General features: G+C 43.9%; 1 long non-coding RNA gene across 2 annotated transcripts in view; it reads left to right on the top strand.

Annotated features, from left to right (window-relative positions):
* Positions 1-24,241, top strand: part of LOC112674131 (uncharacterized) — a 99,623-nt gene that overhangs the window by 20,682 nt on the left and 54,700 nt on the right. Inside the window, exons 3-4 of one of the 2 annotated variants that reach the window (XR_007405669.1) lie at positions 231-416; positions 6,925-7,089. This is a non-coding gene — a long non-coding RNA (uncharacterized LOC112674131). Of the gene's footprint in view, positions 1-230; positions 417-6,924; positions 7,198-24,241 lie in introns of those variants that run through there. The other variant, XR_003145238.3, reaches the window with a different exon arrangement.

The following is a 24,241-nucleotide window of genomic DNA, read 5'->3' as shown; positions in this document are numbered from 1 at the left end:
GAGACAATGTAGCTTATAAACAACAGAAATAATTCTATGGTCAAAAAGATGGTTGGTCAACTTCCTTGAAAAAAGGCAACAAATAAACAGAGCTGTTTATTCAATGTGTTTTTTTTTTTTTTTTTTTTTTTTTGGGCGGAGGGACAAGTGACAATAAAAATTTTTCGGTTGTCTCTCAGCTTCTAATTTCTTTTAAAATGTGTTTTACAACTTATAATTGTTAATTTCAGGAAAACTAATGGTAGTGGTCAAGACAGGAGGAAGAAGGTTGGAAATCACCAGAAAAATTAACTGAAATTCAAGAAGGAAAATGACCATTTGAGGGGAGCATGACACACCTCCAGCAAATGCCTCACCTTGTATGGGATATAACAATGCTGCTTCTGCTGGGAACTGCACCCAACAGCTGAAGAAGGGTAAGTATGGAATGGGAGAGGAGAGGGAGTTTTCTGGTTGTTAGAGAGAAAGAAACCAAACTCAAATGAGCTTAACAGAAGAGGAAAAAGGGGTTTTTGCTTGGATCTGAGAAAAGCATGTCTAGATGTCTCCAGCAAGCTTGGGGCATGACCAGGTCCACATACTTGAATGATGCCACTGGAAATCATTCTTTGCTCCTCTTGGTCCCACTTTTGCCTACACCAGCTTCATTCCCAAGAAGATTTTTTGTTTTGTTTTACACAGTGGGCTGCCAGATTTAGCAAATAAAAATATAGGACACCCAGATAAATGTGAACTTCAGAAAAAAACAAATAATCCTTTTTTAATCAGTATATCCCATCCAATACTGGGGACACACTTCTATAACATTATTAGTTTACTTGGAATTCTAATTTAATGCGGTATCCTGTGTTTTATCTGGTGACTGATTCCCATGAGATGGGAAAGATGGCTGCTATAGACTTATATTCTATTAATATAGCAGCCTCACTGAAAAGGCAGCTTGTTTTTTAAAATTCTAATACATGTAAGTCCCAGGATAGTGTCCCGTTGGAACAGTTTGGGTCATGTGCACACCCATGAACCAATGACTGTGGCTTAGGCATGGGATAATCTGACGGGCCAGTCGTGGCCTGTGGCATGACAATGAAGATGTGGCAAAATAATATTTGTCCATGAAAAAAAAATATGTCGACTTAACAAATATCTTAAACACGGAACATAGAAATAATCTCAGTTCCAGCTGCTCGTGTAGCAGGTGCAAAGGTAGACCCCAGAAGGCTCTTTCAATCTCTCCAGACAGCACAGTCATGGGTGAATTTGGCCTGGAATCCCTACCTCCCACCTCCTCACCACCCAGGGCTCTTTCTACATGCATCCACGTGGCCATCATCATTCTGCTAGCCACTGGATAAATCAATTAGCACTTATGAGGGCTTCCCCCCTCGCTCTTCTCTGTATACAAAATGAACAGGTAAAAAGGAAATGCTTGTCAAAACAAATCTCTATTTGGTTTTCTCCATCTATGGGACAATTTCTGTAACGTGTCAATCACTTTGTTGCAAAATAGCCCCTCCAACACACAACCCACATTTCCCGATGACACCAGCCTGTCAGTCTCTCACTAAATCAAAGCCAAATTTCATACCAAGCGAAGACCAGTTTGTCAATCATTTTTCCTGCCACACATCCACCAGAATCACCTGACAGCTACAACTTTCTACTCTCAAATGGAGTGGGTCTAGTTAAGCTTGTTTGTCTCTCCTAATTGAGTTCCTTTCAGGACTGGTAGCTTAGCAACTAATAAGTTATTTTCTGAGACAACTGGCCTAAATTTCATAGCTTTCTTGACCATTGCTACTTGTAAGAAAATTGTTTCCCCTCAAGTGGCTAAACAGCAGATGCAAGATTTATTTGATACCTAATTGTTCTATTGTTTCTAATTATAAGCACTCTCCTCCTGTTTAGAAGTAAACACAGGATATGTTGTCAAATAGACAAAATTTTAAATGATCATAAAATGTCTTGGTATTTTGTTCTGAAATCTCAAATTCTCCGTTATTGGTAGCACCGAATATTAGAAAAAGGGCCAATAAGATAAATACCCGGCGTTTATTAGGTTGTAAATTACTTCACACACCACAGCTATGAGCGAGTCACTCTGAGGTTATGCACAGAATATAATGAGTGTTCTCGTCTCGAAGAACTTAGTTGGGACAAAGAGTCGGCAACAAGTACTAAATCCATTTAATGAAAATAAACGCTACAAACATGAGAGAACAGGAGGCAATAATAATAATTTTGAAAAGTTCCTGCAATGTAGTCTTGACCATCGTAGGAGACCTTGTCATTTCTTTGGTGGTCCAGCTACTAATTTCCTTCCTATACTTGGAGGAATCCTCCATCGCATGCAGAATACGGGAGAGACCATGCCCTCACTTCCCATATGGAATCTAAACGGTTAGACCTCACTCCAACGACCCTCTAGCAGACACAAGATTGAAGCTGGGTCAATCAGAGGTGCTTGCCCTGTGTTTTCAATCCAGAGCTGTGGGAGCATTTGAAATGGCTCACAGTAGCTGCTCTGGTGTCCATGAGCAGTGGGGTCTGTAGCAAAAGGCACTGGTGGTGTTATCTCCGATGGATTGTTGCTGCTAAAAGAAGAAGGTTTGGATTCTTTCCTCCTGGCTCTTCCTGAATTGCCATGGTTCTAACCGGGTCCTCTAACCACTTTGCCATTTTGGGTCTTCCTGATATACTCCAAATACATTTACTTTTAAAATTTGAGACATTCAGAATTGATTTCTGTTGTGTGTAATCCATCACCCTGCAGTTTTTAGTTGGCTTAGGCACGAGATAATAAAGGGTTCTCTGCTCACTCACGGCTGCAATAACTTGGGAAGACGTCACAGAGAGTAGGGACAGTACCTACGTTTTGCATAGGTAGAGAGCAAGGCAATGGCTGTTTTGCACTGAACTACTGGTACAGAGAAGCAGAAGTCTAGTATGCTAAAAACAAATCTTAAATTGATGAAAAAGGCTTAGTTTATCTTCATCATTTTATCTTGACAGTGACTGGCAAACAATAGCCTTTATTAAAAGCGCTGAATGAATGAATAAATAAATGACAACAAGAAAAGAATGTCTCGATGAATTTGGCTAAACTGGAAGCCCCTACTAGGTTGTTAAAAAAAAAAATGAGTCTCTAACATTAGCTTGGGGATTATTGTAACGAACCTAAAAATTCACAGCAACTCTTTCTAATTTTTATATCAATTTTCAGCTATTATAATGTAGCACATACCCAATTATGCATAAAGTGTTAAATCGGAGCACTCCAGAATTCTGCGGAGACCAGGAACACATCCAGTACATCAGTGGATGAGTCATCATTCTTGTGGTCTTGCCCAATAGAAGACAGTCTCAATCTGGAAGTTTCTTTTTTACTAAAAGATGACTATAAAGCTCCCTTTGACTACCTTAGGAGAGGCAATTGAGCAGAGAGAAAATGTTCAGGGAGAGAGAGAAAGATGCTCGCTTTCTCCCAGAAACAGAGAGAGAAGCCATCCATGTGCAGTCAGGAGCTGGCAGTAGGCATTTTGCAGAGCAGGTCTGGGGATGATTATTTCTCCAGTTGCACAGCCATTCTGGACTTTCACTTAAGGTGTGTCCTTTGAACAACTGCAGTCCGGGAATTCCCTGATATCAGTAATTGGTCTTCTGATATTTCCGTGTGGACTGCTCTGGCATGGGAGCAGGAGGACTGGACAATGGGGAACTTCAGCCAAAGAGCGAGATAATTCCACTACTTTTGGATAGTGGTTTGACCCACTTCTTGGTGGGGATGAATTGGAAGTGAATATTAGAACTGAACTCTCTGTTGTTCGTGGTGTGGCCAACTCCTATGACATCATGTACTCTGGATTAGGTTTTGTTCTAAGAACTCCACGTGCACCGCCTCAATTAAATCCTAGCCACAACTTGCAAAGGTGGGTGTTGAAAGGGCAGTATTGATCAGAGGAGGAGATCTATTGTTCTAGAGAAGGTATTAGGTCCTATTAGCAAAAGTGGAATGTCTGAAGTCACTGAGACCTTGTGGAGAGAAAGACAAAACAAGGGAGAGAAATTCTACAAGATTTACATTCCAGTGATTGCAAAATGGTTTGAGCCAAGAAGAAGTATGACGAATGGAGCCAGAGTTCAAGTAAGGTTGTACTCCCTCACTCCACTTCCAATATCATTGCCACAGGGCTCCTTCCCTGGGTTAATGATGTTGCGATAAGAAATACACACACATACACACATGTGCACACATGGATACATGCAAACACACACAAATGAAGAAAACAGCAAAACAGCATGAGAGACCAAGCCACCCATGATCTATTTATTTCCCCATTGGGTAAAGGTCCACAGGTGTTTGGCAAGGTTCTGCACAAGTGAAAATGGGATGACATCACAAAAAAAATAATTTTAGTTAACAGACACTCGAGAGTGGAGTACTCAAGGAAGCTTCTCTGTGATAGAATGGTTGCTTGCCCTGCTGCTTCGGATTCAAGCCTGTGCTGGTCAGAAAACCAAGTTGTGGGGCCTGTTCTTCCTGTTGGACCCAGGAACGTGCAATGCTGAACACTCACTCCCTTGGTGCTTGTGGATGGGATAGATTTGGAGCAATAGTTGAACTGATTGTTGAGATTCCTCTCCCTAAAGAGCATGATTGGGATGTAGGCAGAGCTTATAAAAAGGGGAGTCAAGAGTAGGTATCATCAATCTCATTTTACAGATGAGGAAATAAGTTTCAAGAAGGCTAGATAATCCCCAATAATGCCCAGCTAGTAAGCAATGAGCCGGGATTGGACATCAGAGCCGCCTGACTCCACAGCCTGAGGTCTCTTCTGCTGTGGTGTATGCAGATTTCCTCTGAAGGGGAACAAGTGCAAGTGCACAGATGCAAGAAGCAAAGCAAAATTATGTGATACATAATTCTGGACATAAAAACACACATTCTTCCCCATTCCCTCCTTTATATGACAACGCAATGCCCAGAATTTAGTGGAGAATGTGGCTGTCCAGCTTGAGGCCACATTTGCCAACTTCCTTAGTAGCTTGGTTGTGGCCACGTGAGTGAATTCTGGACAAGGGGATGTGAGCAGAAGTGATGTATGCTACTTTTAGTTTATGCACCCTCTCCCCTCCCCCCAACCCCCCCCAAAAAAGGACTGGGTGTGATTTCCCTTGCCTCTTTCTCTCTTCCTAATGATTGTAGATGGACAAGCCAGACATGGATGCCAGGTGTTATGTATCGTGAGAGAGAGAAATAAACTTCTATCATGAAAAACCACTAAGATTTTGTGTCTTTTTGTTACAGCAGCTTAGGCAATATCCTAACTTATAGGTGATATGATGTCTCCACAAGGATTTTACCATTTCCTTTATACAGGTTCTTCTCAAAGGTCATTTAATACTTTGTATGATGTGATATAAGTGTATATGCATATATTAAATATAGTAATATTTAAGTGAAGGATTTACACATTTCTATATAATTTTTATTTTATTCTCAATTCCTTATGTTGTTTTTATGAAGATTAGAATTCTAGACTACCTACATTGCTCTGCATCATTCAGAAATATTGACTTACCTTTGTCCCGGGTAGATCTAATAGACCAGGGTTCAGCAAACTACACTGGCAAGCATGGTTCTAAAAAACCAAGGGTCAGCAAACAAATCTGGCCCACCATCTGTTTTTTTGTAAATAAAGTTTTATTGAGACACAGCTATGGCCATTTATTTACATACTGTCCATGGCTGCTTTCTTGGCTCTGAGGGCAGAATTGAGTAGTTGCTGCAGAGATGGCATGTTCCACAAAGACTGAACCATTTACTCTCCAGCCCTGTCCAGAAGAAGTTTCCGGACCCCTGCAATAGATGACTGGAACAGGAATCTGACATTTGTAGTGGGAAGTCTGGGTAGGCAGCGCCTCTCATAGAAAGCCCTGACATTTTCCCATCTAGTTACAATGCACCTTCCAATGGTACTTATTATAATCAGTTGCTTAAAATCAGGTGAAAACCTATCAAGAGTTCTCATAAGTGGGTTGTGGCTCTTACTTCACTGTTTTCCCTTGGTAAAATATCTTTGGGAGGGATTTGTTGTTGTTGACCCCGTATGAATGAAGAAAGGGGTGGAAGCGAGGCAAGATGCAACACCAAATGGGACCGGTTTTCTATCTTTCGCAGGCATGACTGGGGGAACTGGGGTTTCAGACAGAAAAGCCTGGTGGCTTTTAAGTAGCCGCCCCAATCTTTGCTACTTGCATCTGTGGCATAAAGGACCTGTTCCCGTTTGGAGGACAGCCACGACAGATGAGATTCTGCAGAGTTTGTGAGCGTGAAAGGGGGGTCATGACTCCAAACTGCTTTCCTCCGCCGGCACAGATTGGAGCGTGTGAAGGGATGCGGGTGCAGGAGGTACTCTGTCCCCACTGTCGGGGGCCCGCGGGGGAGCCCCCCATCGCCTCGGCACCTGGGCTGTGAATCCGACAGGACCCGGGGCTGGGGAAGCGAGAGGCAAAAGACTGTAAATATTATTCAAATAGAGAAAGCACGAGGTCAGAAGCAAGGGAGCACTGGAAATGGTTTTCTTTCTGTCCCCCAGTGAGGCAGTGAAGGAGAGGGAGATGGCCATCCCGGTGGCTGCCCGGCCACTGTGCTCGGCCCTGCTGCCCACCTGCGACGGGATGGTTCAGGACGCGGTAACACAGTAGCCCCTTCCACAGGCTGAGCTCCTGTTCCTGCTATCTCTTGGCCATAGGTCACCTGCAGCTCTGTTCCATGCTCGCTCAACTCAGACCCAGGCTGAGGCAGAAGCAGAGGGATAAAAGAGCCAGCTCTTAAGAGACGTTGCCCAAGTGACAATTGTTTTTTTTGCTCCCATTTGATGGAACAAAGTGAGCCACTGGATTTCCCTTGCCTCTTTCTGACAGGAGCCTATCAACTTCTCCCAGGGAAGGACAACACACACTTTGCCCTCCTGCATCCTGTCCACAAACCTGAGGAGATAGCTCTGGAAGACGTGCTACAGGAAAGGAAGCTGACGCTCAAATCGAAGCTGCCGGGTCTGACACAAATACCGAGGACTCCCCTCCAAGGTGAAGTTCAGATTTTGCTCTGTTTCTCTCTGCAGCATGTTTAAACTACATCCCCATTTGTGCAGGTAGCTATGGAAGACTGAATTAAAATGTTTAATTTTACACTAAGCCGGAATAGTATTAGTGCTTTGCATCCCATTCCCTGTGTCACCTTCTAGAGGCTTGATAATGCACGAACACACTCAATGGTTTTTGAAGAGTTATTTCCCGTATGCCACGTACCAGGCTTTGTGCGCCTAATTGCATCGACTCTTTGCCAAAGACGCCAATGAGAAATATATTGCTACCCCAGCTTTGTAGATGTTGACCCTGCAGCTCAGAGAGGTTCAGTAACTCGCCAGATACCAGGCAGCCAGTAATTTGGCTGCAAGGCGAGCCCTTATCTGCTTGTCCCTGACGTTGACTTCCTTCCCTCTATACGTTCTGGAGGAAATACCAGCTGGCTCCCTGTGTGAGGAGAAGATGGGAAAATACAGAAGAGACTCCGGACATCCAGAGTGTGATCCTTATTTATTGTGCGGATTACTCCTGCCACGAGAGTAAGCACTGATTAAAAATCCTTGGTAACCCAAACGTAATTAGAAAGGCACACTTCCTGGGAGAGGTGGGTGGTAACGCCACGGAAAGCACTCCCAAACCTAAGATAAATGAGTTTGGGTTTAAAAATAACTTTAGACGCTTTGTGCCACTGCTCATTTCCAATAGTAAACATAATAAAAGAGAACTGCATAGCCAACTGCATGTACTACGGTAAAGAGTATAATTACACATAAACAGATAAGCCATGTATAACCTGCTTGAACTTACAGAAATATGCATCCAGATTCACCAGCCTAGAAATGCACATCAACAGGTAACTCTTAGGGCACCTTCTCTCTCTCTTATGGTTAAGATTTTTTTTATTTGAGAGAGAGAGAGAGAGAGCACACAAGCAGGGGGAGTGGGAGAGGGAGAGGGAGAAGCAGAGTCCCCATTGAGCAGGGACCCCAATGTAGGACTTGGTCCCAGGACCCTGAGATCAAGACCTGAGCTAAAGGCAGATGCTGCACCGACTGAGCCACCCAGGTGCCCCTTAGGGCACGTTCTGATCAGGTGATTGCAGCGGTTTTGTAGGTAAGAGTGTGCTGTATGCCATTTCCCTGACTGGAAAATGGGCATAATTCCATCTCAAATATAGGCCGGTGGGAAGGGTGAATAGGCCGTGTGACTGAGGGTAGCGGAGATGTTGTTTGTAAAGAGCAAGGGCAGTACAAGTCTTTTAATTGGGACTGTCCGATGCAGAGACACCTCCTCTGGGTGAGCCTCTCGCAGCCACCCAGCCCTCCAAACGAGAAACCTGATGCTTGTCCTGCAAGTTCAGCATTGCTCGAAGGCCCCAAAACTCCCATGGCGTTTACCTAGGCCACTCTGCACATCTCCCCGGCCTCTCTCCACCCCTTTCTCTTGGCTGATCCCCCTGCCCCTTCAGGGATCTGCCCATAATTTCACACAGGTTTCTCAGCTGTGGCACCGTTAGCAGCATGTTGAGCTGGATAAGCCTTTGTTGATGGTTGAGGGGCAGGGGCGGGAGGGGGGGCACCCCTGTGCCTTGTAGGATGCTGGACACAGGGAGCATCCTACAGCCGTGGCAACCAAAGATGTCTCCAGACGTCGCCAACTGTCCCCTAAGGATCAAAACTGCCCCTGGTTGAAAACTGCTGGCGAGGAGCATCAGCCTTTGTTGGAAGTCGTGTTTGACTGGCTCTGTAAACTCCGTGAGCCTGTCAGCTGCATTCTTGTAGGGAGCCCGCAGCAGCAGCCCGTGCGCTCTCTCTTGGACAGGGGCGGGCTACCTGGGTCCAGCAGACTCCCAGTAAGCGGCTGGGTGACTGAGGATGAAGCACTTGGAAATTTCCTCTGGCTTAGAAAGCGAGGCTCACTTTGCTTCGCTGAGTGAGCTAGAAAATTCTTTTATGCCCTTACTTTATGTGAAATGTGATTCTCACAGCGCACATCCCTGCAGTCTGATATGTGAAATCGCCCATTAGAGAGTGCAGTCAATACTGCTGTTACGACTCTCGGGCTTTCCAGAAAGAAGCTATGAGTCTTGATTTTTTTTTTCTCCCCCTTAAGGTCTAGCTTAGCACCAAGGCACTGGAGCAAGAGCGGCCGTAGCCCATAGATTCATTTCCCCCCTGTTTCATTGCATATGGCCTTAGAAAAATTATTTTTTGAAAAATGACCTAAAGCTTTCCTAAAATCCTCAGGAATGACACCTGAGGGGAGCATCTGAAAGACTTCACATTCATTAACCAAACCTTCTTGTTAGGTTATGTTCCCTGAAATGCATTTGACAGTTAATGAAGTAGAAAAGATGGCAGTCGGAGAAAAAAATAAAATTCTGACAGATTCTGGCGTTAGAACCGGGAAGGTGAAAAAGCAGGAGCCTGGGGAGGGATTGATAGATCAGCACCCCACACTGTGAGTATTTTATTGCCAGGGACATTGCCTCGGATCAGAGCCGGCTGCAAAGTTAAATTCATGCCTGGCACTCTGTTCAGATCCTAAGACCATGCGGAAGTCAGCCAACCTAGATAAGGTGCTTGTCAGGGCCAGAGCAGCAGGGATACGGGGCTGACTGGCAGACATGTGAAACAGTGATCAGAGAAGAGAAAGAAGAAGGACAGACGTGTTCAAAAATATTTGTAGTGCTTTAGACACCTTTCCCCATTTCAGTAGGATTGCAATTTAGCCCAAACCTTGCTTGAATACTCAGAAGGTAAGACCAGCTTGCAGGCAGTCGAGTGAGCAGGAACAGACTTTCTCTGAAAACATTCGGTTTTAAATGACCTCATGGGATGTTATTCATTTCCCGTTCCCTTCTCATCCGCCTGTGCTCTCTGCTGAGGTTCGGAAAAGGGGCTGGGGTGTGGTTTGGGAAGAAAAGTGGCACACTGGGGTACCCCTCCGTGGTTGCCAAAAGTATTATTTGGTTAATTCAGCTCGGTCCAGCCTTGCTGAAGTTGGGCAAACCTGTTTTCTTCCCTGTGATGTATCACTTAGAAACACCAACTGCAAGGATTTCTTATGTTCTCACAAAAAAGGGAAGGAAACAGCTGGTAAATGTTTCACAGATGGCAAAGCTCTTGGCATCTCTCTCAAGAGAGGGCCACCCATGCAGATGGCTCATTATTTTAACATTTGGATTTTCATCTTATTAAAACATCTTTTTTTTTTTTCCTGGTTTTATTTAGCATCATAAATTCTCTTACACTTTAGCAAGCGCCTAAGCGATTTGAGGACGTGCGCTCTAAGGAACATCCTTTGGCTAAAATATAGATTGGTGACAACATTATTCCCGGCTTTGATCTCAACGTGATGGGTTTCAATCTGATTAAAAATTCCAATGAAAGGGAAAGCTCAGAGTAGTGGATTTATCAAGCAAAAGTCCATGAAGTCCATATAGTAGCTGAATTATTCAGCAGAACGATAAACCGAGTGAAATTGGGGGAAATAGTTTTATTCGATGCATAAAATCCCTATTACTATGCAATATGCATATATAAAAATAGACAAATGCACAGTGGGTGTAGATTCATAAACACACCCTTTCTACATATGTAGGGAGGCTTCTGTACGATGAAGCACAGCAGCCAAAATTTAAACCGAGCCATGCCAATTCTTGGCAGGGCAGATAGGAAAGGGTCAAGATTTCAAAGAATAGTTCCCTGCCCACTCAGACTCTGGCAAGACCGAACCTGCATCTTCTGTAGGAGCGGCTGTTTCTAGGTGTGGAAGCAGGAAGGCCGTTGTATGGCGAGATGGAGAGAAAGAACAAACTCTTGCTGCCCTAACTTCGTGGGGAAAGCAGGCCTCGGGACGCTCCTTTCCAGATATTGCTCTCAAGGACTGGGACAAGTTGTGGTCACCTCAGCATCCCTAACTATTGCGCTGGGGTGTGGGAACCATTGGAAATGCAAATGTAAGTGACAAAGCAGTGTAATAAGGACAAACCAATCTATTTAATGTGGGGAGATGCTGGCCTAAATACAGGATCCGTCGCTGCGCTCGCGCAAATGGGCCTACGGAGCCAGGTCTGTGCATGCCACGTTGTAAATGTTTATTAGCAATGGTACACAATGCACGTTATGGATCCGTGGAGCTCAAAGCTGCCTCACTTTGGGGGTCAAATGTAAATCCCTGAAATGCTGAGAAAATGTTAATAGTTGCCAGCGCCAAGAATGTATCAGTTGAGCATGTACCTAGGAATCATAAATGGAGGCTCTGTTCATCAGCTTGAATCACCTCTGGTACCTCTAGCCTGAAGCATTAGCTTGCGTAATGCATTCTGTGAGCTGCTGGCTTTTCCATCAGCCAGAAAGTGAGATGGGAGGTGCAGAGAGCGCAGTTTCATGAAGAAGCCCTGGAAAGAGCAGTGCTGATGAGGTATGTCCAGAAAGCTAGGAGTGGTGGAGAAATGGGGAGAAAAGATTTCCACCTTATTTCCCCCTAAGCGGATTGCTTCTGGGGGGTGCCGCGTTGCTCCACCGTTCGTGGTGTCTGCAGCGCGCACTGTGATCCCAAGAGCACACATCCTTGGGTTAGAGCCGAGGCTCCACCTGGCAAACGTTACCCTCAGCCTCAGGCTTACCCCTCTTGGTCATTCAAAGGCAGTGGCTCTCAGGAAGTGGTTCCCGGACCAGCAGCGTGGGCGCCCCCTGGACTGCACCCACACCTCCCAACTCAGAAGCTCCGCAGGTGGGGCTGGCAGCCTGTGTTTGCACACCCCCTCCAGGTGAGGCTGATGGACGCTCACGTTTGAGAAGCACTGCTCTAAGGCATAATAGTTTGTCACTCCACCAGTGCCCAAGAATCTTTTTGGTGACAGGCATCAAGTATGATTCCTGTAAAACCCTGGCAGCAGACTACATTTGTCTATTTAACCGCATGCAAAACGCTTGTCAAGAAGGATTCCGGGGACTCTTTTTGCAAAGGCTTCCTCCTTCCTGCATGTACTCCATCCAGCATTTGGGAGACCGCATATGCCTTCGATCCAAGCTCCAAAGTTACAAGCCATTTTAAAAGCACCCTCGCCCCCACCCTCTTCATCTCATATTGGCAAATAAGACAGGGGAACACAGCGCCTGGTTTTCTGAGTCTAGCTAGAAAGACTGACAGATTTCATGACATTTGTCACTAGGTCTAAAACTCCACGTGGGAGAAAATAATCCCACTTAGTAAAAACATCTCACTGTACCTTTGAGTCGGAATGGAGAAGCATAGAAAGTATTGTTCCTGAAAATTACAAGGCATTTGGTGTGTGTTTTCAGAAGTGTGATGACTATTCACTAGGCTCTGGTTTAGGTGGCTGAAAGCCCCCCACAAAACTACATAGGGACTAGAATGCATGTACATCCCGTGAAGTGGCATAAGAATCAAAGGGGAAATGAATTTCCTGTGGTGCAGATGAGCTACTGAAAGTAGCTCCCATCTGAGTATATCTCCCTTTCCTCATGCGCATTGAAAACCATTTGAATAATGCACGCTATTCAGTTGCATTGTGTGCTCTGAAAGCCATTTAATGAAGGTAGACAGGCTTCCAAAAAGGTGCATTCTTTGACTAATGTAGATACTCCTGGAAAAATCTTTCCCCAACATGGAAGGCAAGATGTACCGAGTGAGTGGAAGAGGGAATGCTATTATAACGTCTTGTTTCACTCAATCAAATCGAATGGAAGCAATTTGGGTTAAACTTGATCTATCCTAGGTGAACTCTATTCTCTGCAATTTATATACTGAAAAGCTGCAAGTCAATCAAATTTTAGCAAATCAAACCATCTTTCCATTGACTTCCACTATGGTATCGAAGTTGCTTTATCTCTTTCTGATTGATCGTCAATTAGCTGTGGTTGCCAGCGCCAACCTTTCTGTTAAATAGTTAATGATCTGTAAACTGACACATAAAGGAGGGGCACTCCTATCTAAATCAAAATTTCTTGGAAAGTCACTTATTTGTACAAGAATATCTGTACCTATATCTGCCTATTTGTCATTTATCTATCATCTATCTACCTATCGTTTTAATAACATGAGATCAATGTGTCTAGTAAGACTGGCTCTTTATATACAATTTATTGGACTAATTGAGCCAAAATTACAGAAAAGGGTATTTTGGGCAAGAGATATTTTAAATTTCATTCATCTTGGTAGTTTGGATTAAGAGATGGTATATAGAGTCAGTGGTGTCCTCTCTCACCCTCAGTCTCCTTCTTTATGACATGAGCCAAGTAATTTGTTGTGTCCCAAAGGACTGCTATGAAGAGTAATTCACTGCATGTGTTGTTAGCACAACACTGGGCCCACAGTGAACATCTGAATAAATGGCAGCTGGCGCTGTTGTTTTTATGAAAAGACAAAGTCACAGGTATGCCCATGACAAACAGTGATTTTATAATAAATACCCATCTGGAAAACCATGGAGACAATCTGATACCAGTATGGTATTTTTTAAAAATGCTGTTGGTTATATCTCTAATGAGAGTGCTCAACAGAGTGAGAAGAGCACTAGCCTAGCTGAAGAAATGGGTAGTTACTGTAACACAGAGTGACTCCCATTGTCCAAACCAACTCCTGAGTTTCTGAAATCATTACTGAATAATCAGAAGGATGACAATCACAATAATAGCCACTAGCGCTTACAGAGCATCGACTCTGTACTGGGCACTGCTGCACATACATTACATGCACTAATTCTTTTAAATGTCACAACAACTCAATGAGAGAGAAACAGAAAAGGAAATTAAGATACAGAGAGAGAAGGCTTTTCCAAGATCCCACAGCTCAGAGGGGGTAGAACCAGGATAAGAGATACATCCTCCTGAAAGGGCAAGAGGGGAAAGGCATAGCAAGGAACCAACCTTCCAATTTTACGGATGGAGAAAGTGAGGCCAGTGCTTAGAAGAGTGCTTATCATTTGTAGCAGATGCTTGTCTCAGTCTACTTGTGCTGCCATAATAGGACCCCATAGACCGGGGCGGGGGGAGGAGGGAGGCTCAAACAAGAGAAATTTACTTTTTTTACAGTTTCTGAGGCTGAAAGTCCAAGATCAGGGTGCCAGCATGGTGGAGTGCTGGTGAATGCCCTCTTTCTGGCTTGTAGAGACTGCAGTCTTGTTGTGGGGTGAGGGAAAAAGAGGAAGAGAAGGGGAGAGAGAGAGAGAGAGAGAGAGAGAGAGAGATCTCCTTCTCCTTATAAGGCTGTAGTCCTATTGGATTGAGGCCCCACCCTTATGATCTTATTTGACCTTAATTACCTCCTAAAGACCTTCTCTCCAGATTACAGTCACATAGGAAGTTAGGGTTTCAATGAATTTTTGGGGAACACATTTCAGCTCATAACAATGCACAATAGGTAATAACTGAATGATGAACGGTATACGCAGATGGGCATCTTCCTTACGAGGCTCATTACTAGCATAGCTGAAAAGAGAAAATGGGTCATTCGGATGTGTGTTCTCCGCAGACTAGTGACCACACAGCTGAGACTCCCCAAGAAAATCCATTTCCAATGTCCTTCTTTATAGTCCTTGTAAATTTATTTGTACTTACTCCGTATCTGACTGTGTGTTGCTGTCCCTATACCAGAGTGCCCATCTCCAAAGGGTGAGTGTCTCAAAATGTCCCCCGGGTGGGAAATCTCATTTCTTTTCTCCTTTGGTTTTGTTTTTCTTCTTCATCTTTTGTTTCTGTTTTGCTCAGTGTTCATCTTTCTGCATATGTTCTTGCTTTCCTGAGCTGATTCGTGTAGCTATAAGTAGGCTTCAGAGCTCAAGAAATACCTCTTGATTTATAGATCTTTATAGAAAGCATTTAAGGCAAAGGAATATAAAAGATAATAGACTCTTAATCAGATGGGAACTAGGCTTCCAGTAACAGAAACAGTATCTTAACAGACATGAACAACATAAGGAACCAACAAAAGGATCATGTTACCTCCTATAACTGAAGTTCGAGGAGATTCTGGATGACTTAATCTAGAGCCCAATCTCTTTCTTTCTGCTTCTGTGTCTCCCTTGTTCATAGGCAGGCTCTCCCTCACCGTGAGGTAAGGTGTGTCAATGGGGTCTAGAGCTTCCTGTTTGCCTATTCCTATCCAACAGGGGTGAAAGGTCTACTTCAAGATAAATTATCAAGATAAACAAAAATCCCAGGTTTGAATTTTGTTGGCCTTAATTAGCCTGATTTGAGTCACAGGCTCCTCTCTGAACCCAGCCATATAGAAGGGAAGATGGAATGCTAAGTCAGGGGTCAAAACACATATTCTATATAGAGCCAGAGGGTAAATATTTCAGGCTTTGTGGCCATGCTATCTCTGTCGAAGCTACTCAACATGAGCACTGTAGCCTGAAAGCCCCCCCCCAAGCAACACAAACACAAATGCATGTACGCAGATTTGGCTTAACAGATCAGGTCCTAACACTGGAATGGACGTACTCTTTAATGCCAATGGTGAATCTAATATAACTCTAGTAAATCTTGGGTTCCAGATGGCCTAGTCCCTTCACAGAAGCTTATTCAAGGAAGCGCAATCTCACCAGCCATTAATGATTTTAGAATCCACTTTTTTCTCAGGTCTCTCAAAAACACTCACGGGCATAAGTCAGAACAACATTTCTCTACTCCCCAATTGTCTTATGCTCAGAACTGCCCATGCCAAACACCCAGACTCTCATCACCACCAGCTGTACATCCTTCCTCCATTTCCCCAAAAACTTCAGTTCTTGCCAGGTCTTTAATGTATAACCAGCATCATCTCTCTCTGTCTCTGTGTCTCTCTTTCCATCCTCTCCCATTTCTTCTGGTCACACAGCTTCCTCTGTCTACCGTTATCTATTCTAAATCACAAAGCCTTTGGAATCAGATTGGCAAAGATCCCTAGGATTGGGTGGTGGGGCAGCGGAGGAGGAAACACAACTCTGATAGGTGAATATAGCTCCTCCTGGTCAGATTTGCCAAAAGGGAGTTCACATGAGGGTCCTAATAGATGTCAGGAGAGTGCTGATCTCCTGGGAAGGGTGGGGTGAGAAAGGAATGGGAAGCGGAATTTTATTTGAACCTGAAAATTTTCATCTCTTTCAAAAATTAAAATGACACCTGAAGGAAATATGACAGCGTGATGACACTCATTATATTTGGGAAGTGGATACACACTGGTACCTTTTTTTCCTGTACATTTTAAACATTTCATATTTAAAGATTCAAATAATTAAATCAAAACATTGATGGAAATAGTGCCTGTGAAGGTGCTTTTTTCACCTGTGATCCACTAGACCAATGGGTCGCAAACTTTAACCTTAGCTGTACTGCTAATTATCCAGAAACTTTGTAAAAGTGCACATTGTGGAGTCCCACCCTAGAATTGCCCATTCAGGTGCGCCATACTGTTCATTCCAAACAGTATGGGTTCCAAACATGTTCCCAAAGCACCTGGATGCTGCTAAGCCAGGGACGGCAGTTTGGAGATCATTGAAGTAGACAATAAATTCTAAGGATCCTGTGTATCCTGTCCTACTTCAAGGATCCAGCTTGACCCCTGACACTTGGAAAACATTCAATAAATATTGATGCATGCGAGCTACACCCCTGAGCTCTTACTTGTGAAATCACTGGATGCCTGCACAGCCTAATCTGCTCCTTCTACCCCTTAGTGAGCAGAACGGGTTCTCTTCCTTGTCCTCAGAACGGTGCATGTGGGATCACTGGAGAAGGGCTGAGGTTTCTGGGTGGTGAGATTAGAGGATAATCAAGAAAGGGAGGTGGCTGCCTTTTTGGGAGGGTGAGAGAGAGCAAAGGGAGGGAGGGATGAGAAGGCAGTGCTAGGGGATCTACTCGGACTTTCTCTTGCCATTCAGAGAGCACCCATGGGACCTCAGCTGAGCTCCTATGGCGGCCCCTTTGGGAAGCCTTGCTCCCGTCCCGGGCACCTGCTCCACTTCCCCTCTACAGCTGCCATGGCCAGTCCCCAGGCCCGACTCCCAAAAGATCGCCATGCCTTGTTTTCTTGGTTCCTGCCCTGTTGACCCTCATTTCCCCTTCACACCTCCACTCCAGTGGCAGTTCCCTTGGAGTGCCTTCCTTTGCCCCTTGAGCTAAGAGACACTAGCCACCCATTCACGTGGCACATACTCCACAGTTGGCAATTCTGCTTTCATTTTTTTTGTGATTTCTGTTCACCTCCCCACTTTGACTCTAAGCTTAATGGGAGCTAGGACCACATTGATTGATTCTGCTCACTGTCGTCTCCCTCCAGCTCATAGCTCAGTATCTGGCCCATATCCTGTGCTCAATGAATACTTGTTGAATGACTAAGTGAGGAGTGAGTACGGGCATCTTTCCCCAGCCCACTGGCATTATGATGACCCGAGTGAAGTAACCACGTCCAGGCAGTGCCTTTATTTCCACCTCTTCCAAGCCCCCCAGTCCAGTTTCCACTCCAAAGTGTGCTTTTGTCATTGGAAGTGCCTTTCCATGGTTAGGTTTCTCTAATGCTTTTGCCTCTTCCTCCCCAACTTCAGAGGCTGACAGAGAGAAACTGGACAAGAGTCCATCTCCCATGGGGAGAAGGAGAAACAAGCATTACTAAGAATATGAGGAATTCTGAAAGAGGCAGCTGGGTAAGATCCTAGTGTAAATCTCCAAGACAAAGGGAGGGAGCGCACCCCAGAGTATTAGTGAGACCCACAGGGAAGATCTCAGAGTGAGGGAGGCTTTTTTTTTTCCTATTAAAATATTGGTTTGCTCAGTTTTCTTTTTGAAGGGAAACCTTAACACCAGCTTGAGGAAGTACTTCCTTAGCCCCACCTAAGCCACTAAGGCTATTGTGTGGAGCCAGGGGGTGAGGGATTTGGATTGTCTGATCAGCCTGTCATTTTTAAGCCCAGTTGGTTGGGTTTTTCTTTTTTTTAATCGCTGCCCAGTTTATGAATCATTGTTTCTACTTGCTTTAGAAATAGTCATTCTCTACATTTCCTTTTCCAGACTGAACTTGCGCTGGCTTTTTATATATCCTTCCAGTGTTTTATCTACTTAGTGAAAATAATACACATTCATCTCAAACAACTATAAACATATGAAGTAGAAAACAAAAGTATTTCTGTTACTCACCTTTCAGGGATAGTGTTTCTCCTATATTCTTTTATAATGTTAATGTAGATACAAATCTATTATTATTATTATTATTATTATTACAAACACTGTTATGCCAAACACATTGTTCTGAAATTAACTCTTTAATCTTTTACATGATTATTCACCATTTCTTGTCTGTTATTTTTTTTTTAAATATTTTAGTTATTCATGAGAGACACACAGAGAGAGAGACAGAGACACAGGCAAAGAGAGAAGCAGGTTCCATGCAGGGAGCCTGATGTGACTTCATCCCAGGACCCCAGGATCACGACCTGAGCCAAAGGCAGATGCTCAACCACTGAGCCACCCAGGTGCCCCCATTTTTAGTCTGTTCTTATAGGTAAACTTATTTATTCCGGTTAGCACAAGCTAGGTATTCTGCTCTAGACAGTATTAGATGCTTTTCCTAGAAATAGTAGTGTTATTGTTTTAAAATATTTCTCTTTAATATGAAGTGATGGTAAATATTTTTGAGTTTGTAACATTGTTCACCGACCAAGCCTGTCCACTTCCTCTTCATCCCTCTGTAAGAAATATGCGTGTTGAACACTAGCTGAAGTCACAGCCAAGGGAATTCTTTTACTTAATAGACACCACTGGCTCTTTACATATGGAAACCCACAAATCATTTATTTGTTCATTTGCCTTTCCGTCAGACATTTAGCTTGCTTCTAAGAAGTGTCATGTGTCACTCCAAACACTGTGGGGAAATGTACAAAAGAGGTCTTTGCTCCTATGGGTGAATGTGAGAAACAGAACATAACCAAAAGAGAGAGAGAGAGAGAGAGAGAGAGAGAGAGAATTTTTATGATGGTAGGATGAAACCATCCATGGGAAATTATGGGAAAGGGTTTTCTAAAAGACAGGAACAGCAGGGTAAAGTCTTTGAGGTAAAACAAACATGATGCACTGAAGGAATAGGGCTAGCACATCATGGGCCCTGGGGAAGTGGTATGAGGTAGGATCTGGGAAGGAGCAATGGTTATGTCATATAAGGTCTTACAAGTTATGGAAAGGAGTTGGTATTTTATTCCCATGTCATGGGAAGCCATTGAAAGGGTTTACACAGAGGAGCGACAATATTTAATGTAGGTTTTAGAAACAATCTCTCTGTTGCTGAGTTGGAGTTACCTGGGGTGGGATGGGAGGTCAGGGAGCAGGTTTTGCTGGTGTGTAGGTAAGTCAGCCCCACAGGCCCACAAGCACAGGCAGTCCAGCTCTGAGTATCAGAAATAAATGCCCAATGGACTCAAAAGGGTAGTCGTCACAATCCCTGACAGGTTGAAATCAGCCAGGTAAAAGAACCAGAAGATGAAGACAAAAGTAACATCAAAGAGCCAAGAGCCAACATCACAGAGGATGGGACCCTCCAGGAGGCTGAGTCATTAGGGTCAAAGTACCAAAAAGAGCACCGAGTAGGATGTTGACTTAACAGTGGTCTCTGACCTTCACAGGTCTTTCATCTCCAGGCAGCAGAGACCCTTGAGGTCGGCCCCACCCCTTTAACATATCTCTCTGGGCTTAAAGAAACAAACCAGGGCTTCCCAGTGATCTCTGGCCTCTTTGAGGCAGGAAATAATATTCATAAATCTGAGATATCTATGCCTTCAGGTCAGACCGAAGGTCAGTGCTGGGGTTACATCTTCAAAAGTCTTACTGGGTCAACCCCATGCTGTTTACAACGTGGCATCCGGCATCTGTGCTTCATTGGCTCAAGTCACTTGGCACTCATGCTATGAGCCTAGCACCTGGAAACTGGAATGAATGGGCTCAAGGAGAACAGAAGACTGCACTTGTAAAGGAAAAGTTTATCAATTAGCCTCCCACTTCTGGATACCCAGTCTCCAGAAATAGTGACACAAAAGCACAGGATACTTGGGCAGGGATGTCCAAGAAACATTTCTCTAGCATATTTTATCCATCTTGTATGCAACTACATGATAAAATTATATACACCTGTCTAGGTGTGTAAGTGTGGGTGTGGGGCAGCCCAGGTGGCTCAGCGGTTTAGCACCGCCTTCAGCCCAGGGCCTGATCCTGGAGACCCGGGATGCAGTCCCAGGTTGGCCTCCCTGCATGGAGCTTGCTTCTCCCTCTGCCTGTGTCTCTGCCTCTCTCTCTTGGTGTGTGTCTGTGTGTGTGTATGTGTGTGTGTCTCATGAATCAATAAATAAAATCTTTAAAAAAAAGTGTAGGTGTGTGCCTAGGAGAGTCTATAAGTACACATTTCTGGATAGCAGTGTTGGCAAAGAGGAGCTTTTGTATTTTACGTTATCTAAGTTTGTATTACGTTAACACCATGCAACATTGTCAGGTCTATGGGGAGAAAAGGGCTCAAGATTGGCAATTTCATATGGTTAATTCTAAAAGAGATGAAGTTTTGGAGAGGCAGTGTAGGGAGCTTGCTGAAATAATGGGTTCTGAAGCCAGCCAGAAGGATCTCAAGGGCCAGCTCGCCACCTTCTTATTTGTCTCACTTTGGGCAAGTTACATCCTAGCTTTGTGCCTCAATTTTTTCATTTGAAAAATGGGGATATTAACCGTATTTAGCTCTGAGTGCTGCCGTGTGAATTAAATGAGCTACATGTCAAGTGCCTATCATGGTGCCATTGCAAGCCTTCAATAAATGGCAGTGATTACTTTTTTTCAAAGCACCTATTACCCTAGAAATTAAAAAAAAAAACAACTTTTTTTTTTTTTTTTTAAAGAAAAGGATTTGTCTAGAGTACCCTTGAGAAACTCTTTCCTTCTAGTTATGAGAGAAAATTCCAGGTGGGTTCTCTTCTGATAATTGCCTGTCGTGTAGGAAATGCTCCTTGAACCCTTGGCAGTGCTTGGTGGGAACAGAATGGAGCTCTGGGCAGGCAGCCCGGGGCCCTCCACGGCCTGAACTCCCTCAGGCTTTTCTCAGGTGAGCTATCCCCCCTCCTCCATCGTTATTTATTTACATGGCATTTTTTCTGCTCTTTTAATTATATCACCAACATCTTTGTAAAGTCATTCATTTTTTTTGGTCCCCTTTTCCTTCTCTGTGCACTGCTCTAAAAATAACCACGGAAACAAAAACAATGCAGTTCCACAAACAAAGACCCGGCTGGGGAAGCAGAACTCCTCAGTAGGTCTTGAGTCACCTGCTATTTCTTGTCTTCATGTTTTATGAAATAGCCCGTGGCTCTCACAATAGAGAGGGAGGGAACCCTGATTAAATGGTATGCATGACTTTAAGAGGGAATTAAAAGCGATGCAAAGGTTTGCACTAAACTGCATTGGGCAAAGATATTCAAGAAGAAAGTTGCCCGGGCGGTCTCCGGTCTGAATGCACAGGTTCTGAGTCTGCAGTGACTCACTGGCTCGGGCAAGAATCTCTCTCCTGGCTAATTGCTTCATCAGCCAACCATTTATTGGCCTTTTGCCCCTGTGGAAGGAAGAACAGGACCATGTTTTCAGGGTAAGGGGATGGGGTGGAGTGGAAAGGTAATTAGACGTATATGGAGATGAGCAGACAAGTGAGAAATAGGAATGAACAAAGAGGATTGAGGCACAAAAATTTGTGTGGTTTTTCCTTAGAATCACCAAAAACAATAGCAGTATTTATTCTGTTTAGAAGAGCTGAAAACAACAATGATAAGATGATATTTACTGAGTGCCTATGACATGCCAAATACTGTTGGAGGCAGGAGCTTACGGTGGTAAACAAGACAGCCGGAGCTCCACCCACATGGTCTTACATTCTAGAGGTGAAAGTAAAAAAAAATAAAATAAAATAAATTAAATGAATAATTATGATCAATTCGACTTCTGGAAATCCTATGGAGGAAACAACTGGAAGAGAAGGGGGCAGCGTGACAGAGGTTGACTGAAGGTCAGGGAAGGTGTCTCCAGGAGGTGACATCTGAGCTGAGACCTGCAAGGCGAGCCAGCAGAGAAAAAGCCAGGGGAGGAGTAGTTTAGGCAGAAGGTGGCAAAAGCTTGCCAAGTCCCTAAGCTGTCAAATGGCTTGTGGTGGGGAAAGAGGAAGGAGTCTGGTGGCTAATGCAGGCTGTTGCATACCTTACGAGGAGCTTGTTGACTCTCAGCTTGTTGACTCTCGTTGACCGCAATGGAATTTGTACAAAAACCAAGGAATATTTGCTTGCTTTAAATCACCCAAGTCTTGGGTAGCAAAGCTGTGGTGAGAACCCAATCTTTCTAAATTGCTGGCCAAGGACCTTGTTTCAATATTGTCAGAATGGAGCTCGTTGGACACATGTGGTCTATAGCAGCGGCTGGTTCCCAGGCCTGCCTGCATCACTCTTGCAGTCACGCTGCCTTTGGGATAATGTGGGCTTCAAGACCTGACCGACTCAACTCTTTACTTGTCTTTGATCCTCAGTGTGTCCCTAATCTATCCTGAGCCTCATCTATAGAATGGCTTGCTGTTATATACAGGTCACCGGGCAGCATTTAGACCAGTACCTGGAACCAAGAAAACATGTAAAATGTTGACTCTCATCACTATTATTATCATCATGATTTTGTCAGTATCCTCTCTGCCACTGTATTAGCGGTCTCCATTATCACAGATTATATTGTACATCATTTTACATCTCAGCTACCGGTGTAGAAGGGGCTAGAGCCTAACAAATGACTTTATGATTCAAACATCTGCCCATTCATCACAGCACCAGCTATATATGAAATATGGTACCAGGTCTGAGGAAAACAAAAAATTTAAAAGTGATGACTGATCAATTGGGTCAGGCTCATTGCCAGAGTCAGGGGATGGAGCTCTGGATCTGTGATGTATTCACTATATGACACCAGCGAGTTACCTAACCTCTCGGGGTCTCAGGATTCACATCTGGGGGGATAACTAGGCCCACAGCACTGTTTTGACATACATTAAATGGCGTGACTCCTGGAGGCACTGACTCTGAAACCTGCAGTATAGACACAGCTCCAGACTGTCAGTTCCTATTGTCCTCAGCCTTTGGGAAGCAATAATCTGGGGAGGTGGAAACCACAGGTAGACAATGTTAAGAGGCTCATCGTCATAGAGGGGATGCTAATTCCTGCCTCTCCTGTTCTCCCTAGGAAAGATCTCTCAGAGATTCCAGGGCTGGTTCTGGAAGAATGGAGAGGAACTTTCTGGATAGATGGCAGGATAGCAAAAACAGCCTGCACAAAGGCATGGAAGCTTAAAAAAAAAAAAAAAAGGCATGGAAGCTTGACACAAAACAGCTTATTGGGGAAATGCTAACTAACCCGAAACAGCTGTTCTGTGCATTGGAAGATGGGATAATGGATTTTGAGAAGAAAGGCAGAAAAGGTGTAATTCCTTCCTAAGGATGTGTTCCCGTTATGCTCATCATCCCCACGTTGTCCTGCAGTAGCATCCAGATCACTGTCCAGAAAGATTTCTAATCTCTTCTCCCCTCTTTACCTATTATGTCTATCTTTTCACCTCTTTCCCTTCTGGCAACCAGCAGTTTGTTCTCTGTACTTATGAGTCTATTTTTGGTTTTTCTGTTTGTCTTATTATTTAGATCCCACACAAAAGTGAAAATCATATGATATTTGTCTTCTTGTAACTTATTTCACTTAGCCTAATACCCACAAGGTCCATCCATGTTGTTGCAAATGGCAAGATTTCATTCTTTTTTATGGCTAAGTAATATTTCATTATGTTTATATTTACATATTAATCTCACATCTTCTTTATCCATTCATTTATTGATGGATGCTTAGGTCACTTCCATACCTTGGCTATTATAATTAATGCTGCAATAAACATAAGGTACATACATTTTCTTGATTAATAGCTTCATTATTTTTCACATAATTACCCAGAAGTAGAATTACTGGATCATAAGGCATTTCTATTTTTAATTTCTTGAGGAACCTCCATACTGTTTTCCAGAGTGGCTGCACCAGTTTGCATTCCCCCCAGCAGTGCCCGAGGATTCCCCTTTCTCCACATCCTTGTCAACACTCTGTTGTTTCTTGTC

The sequence above is a fragment of the Canis lupus genome, chromosome 24, assembly GCF_003254725.2.
Source record: "Canis lupus dingo isolate Sandy chromosome 24, ASM325472v2, whole genome shotgun sequence".
Classification (NCBI taxonomy): domain Eukaryota; kingdom Metazoa; phylum Chordata; class Mammalia; order Carnivora; family Canidae; genus Canis; species Canis lupus.
The sequence above is the reverse complement of the archived record's forward strand: the minus strand, read 5'-3'. Positions and strand labels throughout refer to the sequence as shown.